The 20,436-nt window shown below is 41.7% G+C and overlaps 1 pseudogene; it reads left to right on the forward strand.

The window, feature by feature from the left end:
• Positions 1–8,043: 8,043 nt before the first annotated feature.
• Positions 8,044–8,938, forward strand: LOC123934034 (annotated as a pseudogene).
• Positions 8,939–20,436: the final 11,498 nt, after the last annotated feature.

Genomic DNA, 20,436 nt, shown 5'->3' on the forward strand with positions numbered 1-20,436 from the left:
TTTAAAATGAATTGTTCCCGAATGTAAGACTAAATAAGCCTGGGCTGTCAGGGAAGATGGTAATGGAGAAAGTTCCAGGAATTTGTCTCTCCAGCTGGACAATATTATATTGGCAAAATCTGTCTTGTGTAATCATTTTAGAATTCCGTAGTCTATTTAAAGACTTGCAGCTTCCAGGGGACAACATGCTGGGTAAATTGTGGTTAGTTTTCAGTCATTTCACCCCAATACAGTAGCAGCTGCACATCGTCCCACGACCAGCCCCAGGGCAGGCAGCTATACCACTGTTTCTGGAGTAGCTTGCAGGAGCCAGACTGAGCAAAAGGACTCTGTCCATTGAACGCCAGGGATCTGTGTTCTAACCACCAACTGCTGCATCTGATGATGAAAACCCAGACAGAGGTAGGCAGCCACCGTTGCCAACTCCCACCACCATCATTTCATGTTCCTCCAACTGAAGCAGCTTCCAGGAGATTCAAAGAGACAACAGTTATTTTATGTTCTTCCCTTTTCCCTTTCGCCCCTTTGAAACCAGACATTTTAAGATTAGTTACATCACAGGAAAAGTTAGAAAGTCACTGTACATGCCCAAGATACGGGCTCAGAAAAGACCTGAGAAGACCTTAAGTTACCCATCGGGCTGATCCCTGACACAGGCAACTTACTAAAACCTTTGCAAAGAAACGAACCAAAACAGCACACCCTGGGGAAGCAGGAAAACCTGATTTATAGAATTGCCATATTTAAGATTTAAATGTCCAGTTTTCAATTAAAAATCACAAGGAATAAAAAGAAACAGGATGGGGCGCCTGGGTGACTCAGTGGGTTAAAGCCTCTGCCTTTGGCTCAGGTCATGATCCCAGGGTCCTGGGATTGAGCCCCGCATCGGGCTCTCTGCTCAGCAGGGAGCCTGCTTCCCCCCTCTCTCTCTGCTTGCCTCTCAGCCTGCTTGTCATCTCTGTCAAATAAATAAAGTCTTAAAAAAAAAAAAAGAAACAGGAAAGTATGGTACATTAAAAAGAAATAATAAAAAAAATAAGCAAAAGCTATCCCTGAAGAGGACCTGATATAAGAGGTGGGATTTATTTCAAACTGAAAAAAAAAAAAAAGTTATAATGACAAAATAGTCATAGTAATTTTCTTGAGTAAGTTCTGGTTCTGGCCTTGGAAGAATTAGTTCAAATTGCACTTACATTCCTTCTATAAACAACTAAAATACTAGAAAACATAAAACAACTGTGTTCAAGCACTGGGCAGTACTCAGCATAGGGCTGGAAAGGTAGAAAGGTAGGCACAGTAGGTGAGCTCCAAACCCACTGGGACTTTCCCTCTGAAGGCATTTTCCAAAAACAGTATAGGAAAATGAAGGCAAGCAGAGAACTACCTCTGAGCAAAGAAACAGAGGTTGGAGTTCAGGGTTGCTACGACACAAGAAATCTGAGGAGCCCGTTATCAGAAAGGAAGTTGCTACAGAGAAAGAATCTCCAGAATCTCCCTGGGGTTCCCTCTGGAGGTTTTGTTTTTTGTTCTTTGTTTATTTTTTTGACATATCCTAAGCTATGTATGTGAAGTGTGAGGTTCTGAAAAGCCTAACAGAGAAAAGCTGCTAAGGGATTGAAAGCTGAAGAGAAATAATCAGGGATTTCACAGTGCCAGGCAGACACTGACCCAGCCAGAAAAGAGAAGCCTTGGTCAGTATCTTTGCTATTCAGTTTTGACATCAGAATGCTTATTTCTTAGAAGAAATGACCATGCTCTAGAATTGAGGGCAAAATTGAAATAACCAACATTTAAAAACTTAAAACTAAGCTCTAATAAGGTCAAGGTGGTCCACATTAACTTAGCCACCTATAAAAATAAAGTTCGATACCCTTTTAAAGAAAATAAGATAATCCAGAGCCTCTAAAATGAGTCATCAACTGTCTAGTATATAGTCAAAAATTACTAGAAATTCATGGGGAGCCAGGGTGGCTCAGTTGTTAAGCGTCTGCCTTTGGCTCAAGTCATGGGATTCAGTCCCACATTGGGCTCCCCGCTTGGTGGGAAGCCTTCTCCTCCCTCTCCCACTCCCCTGCTTGTGTTCCTTCTTTCACTGTCTCTCCCTCCCTCTCTCTCTCTCTCTCTCTCTCTGTCAAATAAATAAATATAATCTTTAGAAAAAAATTACTAGAAACTAGAAGAAAGAAAAATGTGATCGAGAGCAAAACAAAAATCAGAAACAGACACAGATATCTCGGATGTTGAAATTAGAAGGAATGAGAACTTAAAAATAACTACAGGGGTGCCTGTGTGGCTCTATAGGTTAAGTGTCTGACTCTTGATTTCAGGTCAGTTCATGATCTCGGGGTCTTGGGATCAAGCCCTGCATTGGGCTTCACACTCAGCAGGGAGTCTGCTTGAGATTCTCTTTCTCTCTCTTCTTCTGCCCCTCTCCAGTCTCCAAAATAAATACATAAATCTTCAAAAAAAATAACTATAATAATATGTAAAAGAATCCAGGGGAAAGGTTGAATATAATGGGTAAAAAGATAAGTAATTTTTGGAGCATTCTAAAAATATACATATATATAAAAAAAAGAACCAAATGGAAACACCACAACTGAAAAAAAAAAAAAAAACCCAGCATCTGTAATCAAATATTATTGGATGGGATTAACTAAAGATTGGACACAAGAGAAGAAGGGATCAGTGAATTTGAAGATCATTTAAGTTGAAAAACAAAGAGTAAAATATTAGGATAGAAACAAAGAACAAATCCTCAATAACCTGTGGAAAAATATCATATAGTCTAACGTAAGTGTTAAGGAGACAGAAATAAAGCAAGAATAGTATTTGAAGGAATTTTTATCAAAATTCCAAATTTGATCAAAAAAGAAACCCACCAACAGGAAAAATCAATGAAGCCCAAACAGAAAAGAAATTACAACTAGAAAGAAATACACCTACAAAGAAAATCACACCTAAGCACATCATAGTTAAATTATTAAAAACCAAAGATAAAGATAAAATCTTAAAAGCAGGCAGATGCAGGGTCTTAAAGAGCTATCTGTTCTCCATGTGCATAGCAGCATTATTCACAATAACCAAAAGGTGGAAACCACACAAGGGTCCATCGACAGACAAATGGATAAAGTAAATGTGTGTGTGTGTGTGTGTGTGTGTGTGTGTGTGTGTGTGTGTGATGGAATATTACTCAGCCCTAAAAAGGAAGAAAAGTATGACAAATGCTACAATACAGATGAACCTGAGGACATCACACTAAGTGAAATAATCCAGTCATAAAAAAATAAATACTGGGGCACCTGGGTGGTTCAGTGGGTGAAAGCCTCTGCCTTCAGTTCAGGTCATGGTCTCAGGTCCTGGGATCAAGCCCCGCATCAGGCTCCCTGCTCGGCAGGAAGCCTGCTTCCCCCTCTCCCTCTGCCTGCCTCTCTGCCTACTTGTGATCTCGGTCTATCAAATAAATAAATAAAATCTTCAAAAGAAATAATAATAAATAAATAAATACTATATGATCCCACTTATATAAGTTATCCAGAGTAATCAGATTCATAAAAACAAAAAGTAGAATGTGGTTCTCAGAGGTTAGGGGGATGAGAGATGGGGGGGGTTGTTAAATGAGCACAATTTTGCAAGATTAAAGTTTTGGAGATTATTTACACACAATGTGAGTATACTTAACACAATGAACTGTACCCTTAAAAGTTAATAAAGTGGTAAATCCTGTGTTATGCATATTTTACAACAAAAATTATTTAGAAAAATTCAAAAAAGCACACAAAAAAGAGATTAAATACAAAGCAAAAGCAATTAAAAAATGCAGCTGACTTCTTATAAGAACAAGTAGAGGGCAGAAAACAAAGCAAGGGCTACTTTACTTTTTAACTGAAGTATAGTTGACACACAATGTTATAGTAGTTTCAAATACATAATGTGGTGATTTGACAACTCTAGACATTATGTTGTGCTCACCACAAATGCAGCTCCCATCTGTCACCATCCAATGCTGTTACAACACTACCGATTTTATTCGCTATGTCGTGATTTTTATCCCTGTGACTTACTCATTCCATAAATGGAAGCTTGTTCCTTCCACTATCCTTCACCTATTTTGCCCATCCCTCTGCCTCCTTCCCCTTTGGCAACCACTGGTCCGATGTATTTGTGGGCTTATTTCTGCTTTTTTTGTTTGTTTGACTTTGTTTTTTAGACTCCCCATATGCGTGAAATCATTTGGTATTTGTCTTCATCTGTCTGCTTTTTTTTTCATTCAGCATAATATCCTTTCAGTTCACCTATGTTATCACCAATGACAAGATCCCATTCTTTGTTATGGCTGAGTGATATTCCATTGTACCTCTGTGCCACATCTTCTTTGTCCATTGACTGATCAATGGACACTTAAAGCTGTTGCCATCCTTGGCTATTGTAAATCACACCGCAATAAACACAGGGGTGCATATATGTTTTAAAAAAACAGGGGTGCCTGGATGGCTCAGTGGGTTGACCCTCTGCCTTCGGTTCAGGTCATGATCTCGGAGTCCTGGGATCAAGCCCCATGTCGGACTCTCTGCTCAGCAGGGAGCCTGCTTCCCCCTCTCTCTCTGCCTGCCACTCTGCCTTCTTGTGATCTCTCTCTGTGTTGAATAAATAAAATCTTTTAAAAATAATAATAAAATTAAATAAAAATTAAAAAAAACAAAGCAAGGGCATCTTTCAAGCCAAAACAAAATTAAAACTATCAATTATCAACCTAAAATTCTACATTGAGTGAAAATATCCTTCAAAAATGAATGCAAAATAGAGACATGGTCACATAAATGAAAATTTAAATAATTTGTTGCCTACAAATCTATGCTACAAGACATACAAAAGAAAATTCTTTAGATTGCAGGAAAATGATACCATATGGCAATTCAGTTTCATAAGAAGGGGGAAGAAAACACTAGAAATGCTAAAGATTGGTAAAGATAAAAAGAATTTTTAGTTTCTTACATTTTTAAAAGGTCAAATATTTAAAGAAAAATAATTTAAACAGAACAATCTGTGAGAGATATCATATTATCTATAATTAATTAACAAGAATTAACAATATATTATACCATTTATAACACACACAGAGGTAATATATGTGACAATAACAGCAAAAGGGTAGGAGAGGGGGTAAGTGGATTTTGCTGTTTTGTTTTTCTTCAAGAACTGGTATGACAGAAAAAATGCAATGAAATGTTGGAAGCATTATTAGAACAGACTTGAATGCAGCAGGAGCAAAACAAAGGACAACAGTAAGTTCTTCACACTGTATAGTAAAAGGCTGAATGCTGCTATTCTATATTCTTTTTTTTTTTAAGATTTTATTCATTTTCTACAGAGAGAGAGAGAGAGAGAGATCACAAGTAGGCAGAGAGACAGGGGGAAGCAGGCTCCCTGCTAGGCAGAGAGCCCAATTCTATATTCTTTTTTTACCCTCTAGTCTCCAAAGGGCTGAAACCTAGAGACTGATAGCCAAGTTCCATCTAGCTTCTTTTCAGGTTCATCCAATGGGAAGTACCATGGGATCTTGGAAGACAGAAAGAAAGAGATGTAAAGTATTTCTTGTCCACTTTCTTCCTGTATCAGCACAAGAGGTTTGGCAGTGGCTCTATCCCCCTATAATAGCAGTTTCTTGTGAGGATTCCCGTCCTCCATGACCTCAGCATTTAACCTTCAGATAAAAAAAGCTCTAATCCTGCTGTCACTCATTCCTGGTCACTCAGTATCCCCTGTTGGTTCTCTTAACTCTGTGCACACTGCTGTAAATGGCTCCTTCATCACATACACAGAGGGAAATGGAACACTGGGGAAAAAATTACACCATGGCATCAGGCTTACTCAAATTATGGTGTCTTGGGCATGGGATGGAGTACAGTGAGGAGAAAAGACTTGGAAAGTCACTGGATTGCTGTGGCAATGGTAGGTGGGTTGGCAGCTCTGAAAAAGAGAAGCTCGGTGTCTTCAACTCTCAACTCAAGGCATGGGTTGAAGTGAGACGGCCTCCAAGGAGTCTATTATCCCCATGCTGCTGGGCTGCAATGACTGAGGACAGGGTGCCAATTCTGTCAGAGTCATCCCATTATCCCTCATGGTCTCCAGGCACAGAGAAAGAGTTAAAGTCGAAAATGGCAGAGTATTTGCATGGCCTTGAAGTGACTCTCTACAGTTTGCTCATTGTTGCAAGGAGGAAAAATAATAACAATGGAGAAGTCAAACAACACCTTGAATGAGTGATCACAATAAACATCCCCAGTGAGGGGTGGGGGGACATCATATGCTTCCTTGGGATCCTTGAGAAGGATATACCATGTATGTAGTATTCATTCCACCTGGGAATCTAAGGAAGGATGCAAGGAAGGATCAGATGAGGCCAGAATGAGGAGCTTTCTATTTCAAAGAAAATGGATGGCAGCTATAATACTTCAAAAATGTCGTAAAAGACACGACATAAGAGACAAAGAAAGACTGTGGAAATATTCTAGATTGAAGAACACTAAATGAAAAAAGAAAACGCAATACCTGATCCAAACTGGATTCTTCACTCAAGGGGAGAAATGCTACAAAAAACATTAAAACTGGCGTAGAGATGGTAGCTTGGATAAAACAATTTTATTAAGCTTAAACCTGCTGCACTTGATAACTGTACTGTGGCTAATGTGAGAGAATATCCATAGTCTTAGAAAATACATACTGAAATATTTAGGAGGAAAGGGCCATGACATGCAATGTTGCAACGTAGTCTCAAATTGTTTGGTAAAAGCATATATTACATATACATACATATATATGCATATATATGTGGTGTGTGTGTGTGTGTGTATAGGCAGGGGGAGGAAATCTATGCATATGACATAGCAAATGAAGTTAACAGTAAGTGAGAAGGGGTAAAGGGTACATATTAGTTTGCTAGAACTGCCATAAACAAAGTGCTACAAACTAGGTAGTAGTACTATCGCTGACTTAAATGACAGAATGCACTTTCTCCCAGTTTGGAGGCTAGAAGTCCTAGACCAAGGTGTCAGCAGCGGTTGGTTCCTTCTAAGCGCTGTGACAAAGAATCTGCTCCAGGCCTGTCTCCTGGCTTCTGGAGGTTTGCTCAAAGTCTTTGGCATTCCTTGGCTTGTAGTTACAGCACCCTGATCTCTGCCTTCATGGTCACGTGGCGTTCTCTCCATGTACCCATATGTCTCTGTGTCCCCTTTTGTGTAAGGCACCAGTCCTCTTGGATCAGGGCCTAAGCTCATGCAATAACCTCCAGTTTGAAGCTTGATTACCTGTGTAAAGACCTTGTTTCCAAGTAAGGTTACATTCTACAGTACTAGGGGTTAGGACTTCCACAGATCCATTTTTGGTGGACACAATTCAACCAATAACGATATACAAATAATTTCTATGGGTTTTTTTAAAAGATTTTATTTATTTATCTGAGAGAGAGACAGTGAGAGAGATCATGGGAAGGGAGAAGGTCAGAGGGAAAAGCAGACTCCCCGAGGACCTGAGCCAAAGGCAGTCGCTCAACCACCCAGGTGCCCTTTTTATAGTATTCTTATTCTTGTAACTTTTCTCTTTAGTTTGAAATTATTTCCAAGTAAAACATTTTTCTAAAAGGAAAAAAAAATTCGTGGGGCACCTGGGTGGCTCAGTCAGTTAAGCAGCTGCCTTCAGCTTAGGTCACGATCTTGAAGTGCGGGGATCGAGCCTCGTGTCAGGCTCCCTGCTCAATGGGGAGTTTGTTTCTCTTTCTCCCTCTGTCTCTCCCCCACTCATGCTCTCTAATAAATAAGTAAAATTTTAAAAGAAAAATTCCTGTACAACCCAGAGAGTTACAAAACCTATTCCAGGAATAGACAAAGGAATATATCTCAAAGGAATCATAAGATTCTACCAATTCACATCCTCAAGAACCTTGGAATGGAAAATAAAGGCCTTGATCAGAAAGGACAAATTGTAAAATTAGGTAGGACCAAATTTATCAACATGAGTGCACTTACCAAGAATTCTAGATTCAGCTTCTTCTCCAAGAGAACACCAAATGGCAGATGACATGGGTGCTACAGGAGGGCCACGAGGGCCTGGGAGCCCTGGAAAGGGAGGCAGGGTGGTTACCATGGAGGCTCAGGTAGTGGCAACAGCATTGGGGCCCCACCGGAGGGAGGCCACAGAGCTCAGAGAGTGAAGGCTGACAACGAGTGGATCCCCATCACCAAGCTGGGCTGCCTGGTCACGGACATGAAGTCCCTAGAGGAGATCTATCTCTTCTCCCTGCCCATCAAGGAATCTGAGATCATTGACTTCTTCCTGGGGGTATCCCTTAAGGATGAGGATTTGAAGATTATGCCTGTGCAAAAGCAGACCCATGCTGGCCAGCGGACCAAGGTTCAAGGCATTTGTTGCCATCACAAATTACAATGGACACGTGGGTCTGGGTGTCAAGGGCTCCAAGGAGGTAGCCACTGCCATCCATGGGGCCATCATCCTGGCCAAGCCTTCCATCCTCCCTATGCAATGAAGCTACTGGGGGGAACAAGATTGGCAAGCCCCACACTGTCCCATGCAAGGTGACCAGCTGCTGTGGCTCTGTGCTGCCCCCAGAGGCACTGACGTTGTCTCAGCCCTGTGCCCAAGAAGCTCCTGATGACGGCCAGTATTGACGACCACTACACCTCAGCCAGAGACACTGCCACCCTGGGCAACTTTGCCAAGGCTACTTTGGATGCCATCTCCAAGAGCCACAGCTATCTCACCCTTGACCTCTGGAAAGAGACAGTGTTCACCAAGTCTCCCCATCAGGAATTCACCGACCATCTTGTAAAGATCCACACCAAAGTTCCCGTTCAGAGGACTCAGGCTGCAGCTGTGACCACTACATAGTTTTATACAGGAAAAATAAAGTGAACTAAAGCTTGTTAAAAAGAAAGGAGGTGGAGGAGATGGAGAAAAAGAAGGAGGAGGAGGAGGAGAATTATTCTAGATGAGGAGGAGGAGGAGCAGGGAAAGGGGATGGAGAAGAAGGAAAAGAAGAAGAAGAAGAAGAAGAAGAAGAAAGAAGAAGAAGAAGAAGAAGAAGAAGAAGAAGAAGAAGAAGAAGAAGAAGAAGAAGAAATATTGAATCTAGAATTCTTCTTCTCCTTCTTCTTCTTCTTCTCCTTCTCCTCCTTCTCTATTGAATCTAGAATTCTTCTTCTTCTTCTTCTCCTTCTCCTTCCAGCAGCAATATGTCCAGCAGCAAAAATCTAGGAACTATTCAAATGTGCATGTTTTTGTTTCAACAGGCCTTGTTAGAGGTTCCATACATCATTACTATCTATCATATTTGAATTCTACTGGATCTGTTGCAATAGTTTCAGATATGTCTTCCTTCCCCTTTGGTCCTGAAGTGACTGTGAGAGTACCAAATGGCTCTAAGAGTTTGTTTGCACAGCCTGATTCAGAGATGACGTAGAGTGAGATGCTAAATTTTCCTAGCATACTTTGGAGAATGGGTATGATGTCTTAACAAGATGGGAATGTTAGAGTTAATTTATTACGTGCAGCCTGCTTAGCCAAAAAAAGGGTTAATATCCAAAATATACAAAGAATACTTATATCTTAAGAGCAAACAAACAAACAATCTGACTTAAAAAGGAGCAGAGTACCTGAACAGACATTTTTCCAAAGAAGACATACGGATGACCAACAAGTACATGAGAAAGATACTAATTACTAATCATCAGAGAAATGCAAATCAAAACCACAATGAGATATCACCTTATCCCTGTTAAAATGGCTAACATCAAAAAGTTAAGAAATAACAAGTGTTGGTGAGTATGTGGGGAAAAGGGCACTGTTAATGGGAATGTATATTGGTGCAGCAACTTTAAGAAACAGTATGGAGGTTCCTCAAAAAATCATATGTAGAACTACCATATGCTCCAGCAATTCCACTTCTGGGTTTTTATCTGAAGAAAATGAAAACACTAATTCTAAAATTAGATCTGTACCCCCATGTTCATTGCAGCATTATTTATAATAGCCAAGATATGGAAACAACCTAATCATTGATAGATGAATGGATAAAAATGTGGTGTGTTTATACACACACATACACACGTACACACACACACACACACACACAATGGAATACTATTCAGCCATAAAAAAAATTTTGCCATTCGTGACAACATAGATGGGCCTTGAGAGAATTATGCTAAGTGAAATAAGTCAAAGAGAAATACCACATGATCTCACTTATATATGGACTCTAAAAACCAAAACAAACAAACAAACAAACTAAAATCACAAAAATCAAGCACACAGATACAGAGAACAGACTAGTGGTTGCTGGAGGGGAGGACACTGAGGGGTTTGCCAAATGGGAAAGGGGGTGAAAAGTTCCAAAATTTCAGTTATAAAATGAATAAGTCATAGGGATGTAATGTATAGAATGGTGACTATAGTTAATAAAACTGTTTTGCATATTTGAAAGTTGCCGAAACGGTAATTTTAAAAGGCTTCCCCACAAGAAAAAAAGTTTTTTATAACAGTCAATGGTAACTATATATATGAGTGGATGGGTGTTAACTAGACTTATTGTGGTGATCATTTCACAATACATACAAATGTTGAAACACTACGTTGTATACCTAAAACTAACATAAGGTTATATGTCAGTTATACCTCAAAAATAAATAAATAAATAAAAGAATCAGGCTTCCTGATTTCAAGAGAGGTAACGGGATCCCTGTGTCCTAGAGGTCAGGCGGTTAACACTTGACCATTAGAGACAAAGTGGAGACAATGACCATAATAAGCCTCGGGCACAGAGTAGCAATCAGAGCATTTTGGCCCCCAGGGATCTGTGGCAGTGGTAAATCCATCATATAGTTCCCAGGAATAAGGTAGATGGAGAGCCAACTCATTCATAAAATCACAGAACGTCTAAGTGAAGTGAGCAGAAATCTGACTTTAGTGACTATAAATGGAAAGTACCCAATTCCAAGACTCTAGTCAGTTCACAGATTCAGGGTTCCATAACTGAGGTAGAGGCTACATCTCTTTGAAAAAGGACTTTTCAAGGGGCGCCTGGGTGGTACAGTCAATTAAGCATCCAACTCTTGATTTTGGTCTCAGGGTTAGGGGACTGAGCCCAATGTCAGGCTCCAAGCTCAGTGTGGAGTCTGCTTAGGACTCTCTCTCCCTCTGTCCCTCCCCCACGACACGTGTGTGTGCATGCACGCACTCTCTCTCTCTCTCAAATAAATAAATCTTTAAAACACACACACACACACACACACACAGAGAGAGAAAGGACTTTGCCACTTAGCCACAATTTCATATCTCCCTTAAAAGGCTTCCACAGAGGACATGCAGCCATTTATCAGGATGATAAACACTGCGGAAGAGAAAACCTGGGTTCCTCAGGGTTATTACATAGTGAATTAAAGTTGAATTAACTAATTCTGAGTTAGTTCATGACCCCTGAATAACATTAACTGCTGAAGGCCCACAGCACCACAGCGGCCTACCAGTCAGGTCATAAGTGGTGTCCTGGTTCAAGGCTATCTCAAAGCATGTCCAACAAACCTCACAGGAAATGATCCTGTAATTATTTCCCCACAGACGTGCTTAGAAACTAACAGAAAGAACCTTCTAATTGGTTTCCTAATGGAGTAAGAGCCATTGTGTAGGAAAGACAGAGTGAAAGTCTCTATTACTGAAAGATGCATGGTAGGTGATTCCCATTACATCACATTTAACTCAACTGATGGTTCATCCTTGAAAAAGCAAGATGGATCTTGGAGAATGACTATGAATTGTCATGAACTTAATCAGGTGTTGGTGTTAACTTCAGCTGCTATTCCAGATATATCTTTACTTTGTAGTAAAACAAATTAGCACAGCTTCTGATACTTGGTAAACAAATACCAAGTTGAGTGGGGCCCAAAGGAGCAGAGATTCCAATAGAATTCTATGCTTGTGATATAGAGATATTGTGTGGAGCCTCTGACAAGGGCTAACGGAAGAATCACAGTTCGAGCTCAAAGCAATCTCATTTGAAAAGCAGTTCCTAGGGGCACTTGAGTGGCTCCTTCGGCTCAAGTTATGATCCCAGGGTCCTGGGATTGAGCCTCACATTGGGCTCCCTGCTCAGCAGGGATCCTGCTTCTCCCTCTCCTTCTGCCTGCCACTCCACCTGCTTGTTCTTTCTTTCTCTCTCTCAAATAAGTAAAATAAAATCTTAAAAAAAAAAAAAGCAGTACCTAGATTGCTACTGGAGCCTGGTGGACACTGACCCCTGACCTGTGGGATATCCACTGACCTGTGATCTGAGGTGCCCATCATGAACTTTCTATTATTTAGAACATCATTCATGATCCCATCATAAAATTAGGAGCGTATAGAATCATTCTTCTATTTAGTGAAAATGCAATAGATAAGAGAGAGCCTGAGCAGGTCTGAAAAGCACAAGAAATTTTCATAAGCATGATTCAGAGTCCCATGTAGATATGTCTACTGCCCTACCAACTCTCTCTGAGCTCACATCTGTGGCCTCATGAGAGTACCTGGTGACACAAAGGTGTGTACAGTATGCTGGCATCTGGCAGTGGGTGACCACCAAAAGACAGCCACACTCAGGGTTAGCCCTAAAACGTAATAAAAGGAAATATCTCCAGCAGGTAGAACTTTGGGCAGCTCATCCAGTGGTCCACTCTGGACCTGAGGTAGGAATCTCTGCTGACATGGGAAGTCAATGACAGATTATCTGACAGATCAGGGGTTTGGAAAGAGCAAAATTGGAAGATTAGTTACAAACAGATCTGGGAAAGTAGTAATGTGGACTCTCAGAATGGGTACAAAAGGTAAAGGCAGTTGTATTTCGCATAAGTGCTTCCCAGAGGACATCCACGGCAAAGAAGAATCTCACTAAAACAGGTGGAAACAAGAAAACTCAGCCTATGGATGTTGGTCAATCTCTTTCCCCAGCCACTCAGTGTTTGCTCAGTGGATCCATGGAAAAAGTGGCCATGGCAGGAGGGTTGTGATGTGTGAGCTCAACAGGAACTTCCCCTCACCAAGGATGATACGACTGGAGTTACCACTGAGTGCCCAAATGGCCAATGGCAGAAGCCAAAACAAGACCCCCAATATGGCTCCATTTCCCTGGGGGTGGAGGCTGAGGGAAGCAGCCAGCTACCTAAGCTGATTACTTAACACTGAACCCATTTTTCATGGAGAAGGGAGTGATTTGTCCTCATAGGAATTCATACTATTCGGATGTGCCCCCATAACATTCTGCCCGTTCCACCATTCAGGTACTTACAGAACATCTTATTCATAACCACTGTATGCCATACAATACCATTTCAGGCCCAATAACTCATTCAATAGCAAAAGAAATGTGGCAGAGGGAACAGACCCAGTGCATTCACTGGTCTTACTCTGTTCCCATCACCCAGAAGTAGGTGGCCTGACAGAATGGTGGAATATGGTGTCCTGGAGGCTTAATGAGGGTGTCAACTAAACCACATCCTATGAGGTTGGGGAAGTGTGCTACTGACACAGGATATGCTCTAAACCAAGCAAGGGTGGGACAAGAGAGTGGTCCCTCAAAATATACCCAATAATCCACTGGTGGAATTTTTTTGGAACAGTTCCCCTTAAATCTTGTGCCCTGAGAATTTGGAAGTCCTATTCCAAAGAGAGTAGGGTAACCACCAGGGAACACAGTCAGGGTTCCACTGAATCAGAAATAAGACCATTTGGTGCTCCTTGCCCCACTGAACCAAGAGGCACAAAAGAAAGAAGCTACTGTATTAGTCATATCATTGATCCTAATTCCCAAGGGAAAATGGTTGCTGCTACACAAATGATGCAAAGGGACTACATCTAGAACCCAGAGGATTTATCGGGTACTTCATAGTGCTCCCATGTCCAGTAGTCATTATTGCCTGACCTGGGTTACCTAGAAATACCTGAGACAGAGATTTGGGAATGCTCGATTTATTGAGGGAGTGTCCTTCAAGAAAAGCCCCTAAGGAACGGAAGCAGGATAGGGAAGGGGAAAGAACTGAACATAGATGTGGTCTCAGACAAACTTACCCTGAACATAAACTATGCCATAGATTTCCTCCCTTTGAGGCAAGGGCACTACCTTGTGTACCTTGTATCACTCCTTGGGAATGGCCAACTTTTTTTTTTTTTATTTTATTCATTTATTTGACAGAAATCACAAGTAGGCAGAGAGGAAGGCAGAGAGAGAGGAGGAAGCAGGCTCTCCGAGGAGCAGAGAGCCTGATGTGGGGCTCGATCCCAGGACCCTGAAATCATGACCCGAGCCGAAGGCAGAGGCTTTAACCCACTGAGCCACCCAGGCGCCCCGGGAATGGCCAACTTTTGAAGGAAGCTGAAGGCATCCTCTACAGAAGGGCAGAGCTGTGGGCAGTTAGCAGCCCTTACAGCAGTAGGGGACAGGTGTGCAGATTGGAAGAGGGGAACAGTGTAGGGCGTACAGCATCAACTAGGAACAAGGGGAAGCTGCAGCAGCAGCCCCCCAAAACACGTCCTCTGCTGGTAGGAATCCATAGAAACAGACGTACACTGTAGATGTGAGGATAACTGATACGGCACATTTTTCTGAGGAAGCCAAGCCTACAGGATTTGGAGCATAGGTGAAGATTCTGGCCTTGAACAAAGGGGACCCGCTATCCTCTGAAACCAGAGGGAATGAAATCTCAGGTTTAGGCAAACTGATAAGCAAAGGGTGAAAAAATTCAAAACTATTAATACACGTCTGGCATATCTTAGGGGCTGAAAGAGTGATAGCATGAGCCTGGCCTGTGATCTAATGGAGCATGATGTCTGGTAAACCATCAGTTATAAAACAGTGTAAGGGCAATGACCAAGGAGGGGTGGGTCAGGGAAGTGTTATCTGAGACACAAAGAATTAATTCCCACCATGATAGCAGTAGGGAGTGTTCTGAGCAGAGCAAAAAATGACAGCCTACGTGAATGGAGATGAGGGAGAACACAACACAGGGAAGACATGAAAGAAGTTTTGGTGGCAGCAAAAGATAAGGCAGAGCTATGCCTACAAGTCAGGTATCAGCACAGTTGGAAACCATCAAAGGGTTTTAAAAATACGTACCTTGTGACCTGTTTGGTCTTGAACCATAAATAGGGCCATGGTTCCAAAACTGAAGGAGGTTGAGTAAAGCCTGGTGGCCTCAATCTTCTCCATTAAAGGCAAAATCATCTGCTCAAGGTGAAGAGTATGAACGCTTGAGAAAAATGACCAAGACTTCAAACAGCTGGTGAAAGAATGGGAAGTGGGAGTAGTTGAGGGCCCAAACTGATACTAAGCCCTGGAATTTGGTGCAGCATCAATCTGCGCCTGTGTGTGCTAGTCACCAACAGAACCCGGCATCCTCTACATTTGCCAAACATACATTAATTGCACCTATTTCAAGCCAGCTGTATCATCTAGAAAGATGCATGTAGGCTGGATCCAGAGTCAGTAACTTTAAGAGTGGTTACAGTGGTGGGATAAGGATGCACAGACCTTGAACGTGCTGCATATCGGAGCACAGGCTCTTTTTTTTTTTTTTTTTTTTTTAGATTTTATTTATTTATTTCTCAGAGAGAGAAAGATCACAAGTAGGCAGAGGCAGAGGGAGAAGCAGGCTCCCTGCTGAGCAAGGAGCCCGATATGGGACTCGATCCCAGGATGCTAGGATCATGACCTGAGCCGAAGGCAGCCGCCCAACCAACTGAGCCACCCAGGCGTCCCACAGACTCTAACATAAGCAGGAAAGGAGGAGGTCCAGGAGGAGTCAAATATACTAGAAGAATGTAGGTGTCAAGGAAATAGAAATCTGTGAAGCTAAAGTCCAGAAGAGAAATGAGGAAATTGCTGAAAAGAACCAAGTGCAGGCAAATTACAAGGTTGCATTTGTGAGTCTAAAGTTTTCGAGATGGAAATTTAAAAAGCAACATAGAGTTTAATACAAGTCACTGACCTGAGTTTAGGGAGCTTCAGGCTAGATGCTGGGCATTTTGCATGGTTTAGTAGTTGTGGCAGAGAGGGGAGCCTGGATGGTTCAGTGGGTTAAGCGTCTGCCTTTGGCTGAGGTCATGATCCCAGCATCCTGGGATCGAGTCCCACGTTAGGCTCTCTGCTCGGCGGGAGTCTGCTTCTCCCTCTCATTCTCCTGTGCTTGCTCTCTTAAAAAAAAAAAAAAAAGAAAGAAAAAGAAGAAGTTGTGGCGGAGAACATGCGCCAGGAGCTCAGATTCTTAGGCTTTAGGATCATAGTAAAGAGGCCAGAAGATGGTAATTCCCTTTGTGTGGTACCACCTCCTTTCTGTACGTCCAGAAAGGAAGCATGACAGCCAGCATGACATCCTAGGAGAAATGTTTAGCTGGACACCTTTCAAAATTAAGAAGCTGGTAAGAAAATAGCTACAAATCTTACATGGTAATCTGGCAAAAAGCAAAAGGCAATTTCAACTGGTTGGCACCTAATCAGAGTTCCTTTATTTAGCCCCTAGATTGAAAATATTAATTTACAACTGTTACCTAAAAGAACACTAGAGAACTAAATACCTAGGGACAAGTGTACAATTTCACTTTAGATTTTGTTTTGGTAATTCCAGACCCAAAACATAGAGTTTAAAAACCAAATCAGGGGCACCTGTGTGGCTCAGTTGGTTAAGCAAATGCCTTCAGCTCAGGTCATGATCCTGGAGTCCTGGGATCGAGTCCTGCATCGGGCTCCCAGCTCCACGGGGAGTCTGCTTCTCCGTCTGACCTCCCCTCTCATGCTTTCTCTCTCAAGCTCTCTCTCAAATAAATAAATAAAATCTTTTAAAAAATAAAAATAAAAACCAAATCAGTCGTTTTTGCCACCCAAAAAGCCTTACATAATACTTTATTAAAATTAAATAATGAAAAAAATTTAAGCCAGCTATCTGTTTTTATGACATATATAAAATAAAAATTACCCTGAGCTATTAAAGTTCAATTTTCTACCTTCTACAAAGCCACAAGAATTCTGTCACTGGGCAATCCTGGCCTACAAAGTGATGGCACGATTAGGCTATTGCTGTGCATAATCAATCAGGAGACATTAAACAGCCTCTTTGAAACAAGAATGCTTCCTCAAGTACACAACAAATAGATCACAGAATGATATTAATGCAGTGAATCTAGCTAAGATATCTTCTGGGTGACTAATGAAACAAAATCAAATTTTTAAAAAAATTTTGAGTAAAAGGGGTGCCTGGGTGACTCAGACAGTTAAGCATCTGCCTTTGGCCCAGGTCATGATCCCAGAGGCCCAGGACGGAGCCCCACATCGGGCTCCTTGCTTAGCTGGGAGTCTGCTTCTCCCTCTGATCCTCCCCCATATCATGCGCTCTCTCACTTTCTCCCAAATAAATAAATAAAACCCTTAAAATTTTTGAGTAAAGGGGAAGATAATTAAAAGTACTATTTTTACATTGTTAAAGTGTCTATACTGCCTAGAGCAATCTATACTTTTAATGCCATTCTTATCAAAATTCCACCAGTATTTTTCAAAGAGCTGGAGCAAATAATCCTAAAATTTGTATGGAATCAGAAGAGACCCCGAATTGCTAAGGAAATGTTGAAAAACAAAAATAAAACTGGCAGCATCACGTTACCTGATTTCAAGCTTTACTACAAAGCTGTGATTACCAAGACAACATGGTACTGGCATAAAAACAGACACATAGACCAGTGGAACAGAGTAGAGAGCCCAGATATGGACCCTCAATTCTATGGTCAAATAATCTTCGACAAAACAGGAAAAAATATACAGTGGAAAAAAGACAGTCTCTTCAATAAATGGTGCTGGGAAAACTGGACAGCTATATGTAGAAGAATGAAACTCTATCATTCTCTTACGCCGTACACAAAGATAAACTCGAAATGGATAAAAGACCTCAACGTGAGATAGGAATCCATCAGATTCCTAGAGAACATAGGCATTAACCTCTTCGATATCAGCCACAGCAACTTCTTTCAAGATACGTCTCCAAAGGCAAAGGAAACAGACGCGAAAATGAACTTTTGGGACTTCATCAAGATCAAAAGCTTCTGCACAGCAAAGGAAACAGTCAACAAAACAAAGAGGCAACCCACGGAATGGGAGAAGATATTTGCAAATGACAGTACAGACAAAAGGTTGATATCCAGGATCTATAAAGAACTCCTCAAACTCAACACACACAAAACAGATAATCATATAAAAAAATGGGCAGAAGATACGAACAGACACTTCTCCAATGAAGACATACAAATGGCTTTCAGACACATGAAAAAATGCTCATCATCACTAGCCATCAGGGAGATTCAAATTAAAACCACATTGAGATACCACCTGACACCAGTTAGAATGGCCAAAATTAACAAGACAGGAAACAACATGTGTTGGAGAGGATGTGGAGAAAGGGGAACCCTCTTACACTGTTGGTGGGAATGCAAGTTAGTGCAGCCACTTTGGAGAACAGTGTGGAGATTCCTCAAGAAATTAAAAATAGAGCTTCCCTATGACCCTGCAATTGCACTACTGGGTATTTACCCCAAAGATATAGATGTAGTGAAAAGAAGGGCCATCTGTACCCCAATGTTTATAGCAGCAATGGCCACAGTCGCCAAACTGTGGAAAGAACCAAGATGCCCTTCAACGGATGAATGGATAAGGAACATGTGGTCCATATCCACGATGGAGTATTATGCCTCCATCAGAAAGGATGAATACCTAACTTTTCTATCAACATGGATGGGACTGGAAGAGATTATGCTGAGTGAAATAAATTAAGCAGAGAGAGTCAATTATCATATGTTTCACTTATTTGTGGAGCATAACAGATAACATGGAGGACATGGGGAGATGGAGAGGAGAAGGGAGTTGAGGGAAATTGGAAGGGGAGATGAACCATGAGAGACTATGGACTCTGAAAAACCACCTGAGGGTTTTGAAGGGGCGGGGGTGGGAGGTTGGGGGAACCAGGTGGTGGGTATTAGGGAGGGCACGTATTACATGGAGCACTGGGTGTGGTGCAAAAACAATAATTACTGTTATGCTGAAAAGAAATTTAAAAAAAAGAAAAGAAAGTGTTATTTTTAGAATGGTATCATAAACTAAATAGCAAAATAAAAGAGCTTGGATTTGATAGCAGTGGTGCTTTATACTGCTTCTTTGTGCCTGCCCTTCTTGTCACTTAATGTCTAAAGTTAGCATACTAACTCACCATTAACTTGAAGATCATGTATTTATAAATTATCACAATTAGTAAGAATATATTAGGCCTTACATATGCCCATGAATAGTAATGTATGTATTCATACTTATTTAAAATATAGTTTTTCATGTATATAAGTACTTAGTCATTTCTATTTTTAAAACATACCAGCTTTGAATCCTTAATCTCTTGGCTTTAAATCAAATAAATAAAGATACCAGTGGTAAAAAGAACTTCCTAAAACTTTCTGTATATAGAACTTGGCTTGAAAACTAATGAATCCACATTTTGGTACATTCTTCTTAGGTAGATAAGTTTTGCTACTCCGGCTCTTAAATGTAGCCTCCCCTTCCCCAAAACAGGGGGACTCCTTTGTTCTCCTCTCAAATGGAAAACAAATCTGGAATGTCGGAGAAAATGACACTGACTGATGGGACTGATGGGAAGAGATCCTGCAGGCCACATGTCCACATCATTGTAAAACCCATGCTGGGACAGGAACAACCTTTGTCGCTCCCACTGAACGCAGCAAAGCACTTTCCACGTACTAATTACTGCAAGAGCTCAATGTTTGTTGCAGAAATCAGCAAGTAAAGAAGCAACAATATAATAAGGACATACTTAGAAAAGATGAAATGCACCAGAACGAACGCTAGGCATTACTATGGCCCTCTGAGCCTTGGTCCCTAATTTGGACTCAGACTTTTTCCCATAAACCCAATCCTGGGCAACGACCCAGGGACAGGTTCCTCAACTCCGGCAGGGCCGAGGGAGCTCTGCGTGCTCCTTCCCACCGCCTCCGAGGCCGCCCTCTGTTTTTTCCTCTCAAACTTCTTCCCAGCCTGGTCCGGGGTACCAGACCTCGACGTCATCCGCAGATCTCCAGAAGGTTGGAAGGACCCGCCGAGGCAGCTCTGAGAGTACCGGCTCCCGCGCATGCTCCCTGACTGGACGACACTAACGCTGGAGCCCACAAGAGTGGGAATCCACTTCTCCACATTTTGGAGGTGACCTGGAAAAGTCCGTACCAAAACACTAGGTCCTCCAAGGAGGAAGGGGCCGGACGGTTACAGGGGGCGGACCGGAGGAGGCTGCTCGCAAAACACGGAACACCTTTCCGGATCGGCCAACCCCGACATGCGCAGAAGCCTCTCCCGCA

The sequence above is a fragment of the Meles meles genome, chromosome 2 (genome assembly GCF_922984935.1).
Source record: "Meles meles chromosome 2, mMelMel3.1 paternal haplotype, whole genome shotgun sequence".
NCBI classification, from domain to species: Eukaryota; Metazoa; Chordata; class Mammalia; order Carnivora; family Mustelidae; genus Meles; species Meles meles.